Here is a 574-nt window from a genome sequence, read left to right as displayed (position 1 = left end):
AAGCGGCGAGGTCGGGCGGAGGAGAGAAGGAGGGCTAAGATTTAGTCTGAAATGGGAAGAAGGGGTAGGGATTTTAAGGGGATGGGTTTTGAATGAAGGGCTGAGATTAGTTTGAGATTGGTTGAGTGGACGGCTGAGATTGTGCATCCTTAGATGCACCCCTTGAAGAAATGGCGAGAGAGTACAGGAAAACAACAGAAGAATCAGCCAGGCAGACTGGCGGTCGACCGTCGTGGTCGATCGTGAACGTGCACAAAGGCCACTAGGAATCGGAGCTGAAGGCGGTCGACCATGGCGGTCGACCATGAGGACCCTGTAGGCGATTATCTCTCCGGAAACCGCGCCAGGGTCTCTGATATTTATAATATTCATTGACGAAATTTTTCTGTGACCCCAATAGATGAAATATCCTCTACTTCGGGGTCGACCGCCATAGCTGCATACGCTCTGCAGTCGACTCCTATGTCCGAACGACCCCATCCCGGACAGAGAACCACATCCTACAGTCAGAACTCGCTGGTCGACCACGTCCGCGTCCAAATCGGACCGCCTTCTGTGCGCTCATCTCTACCTT

The sequence above is a fragment of the Asparagus officinalis genome, chromosome 7 (assembly GCF_001876935.1).
Source record: "Asparagus officinalis chromosome 7, Aspof.V1, whole genome shotgun sequence".
Lineage (NCBI taxonomy): Eukaryota > Viridiplantae > Streptophyta > Magnoliopsida > Asparagales > Asparagaceae > Asparagus > Asparagus officinalis.
The sequence above is the reverse complement of the archived record's forward strand: the minus strand, read 5'-3'. Positions refer to the sequence as shown.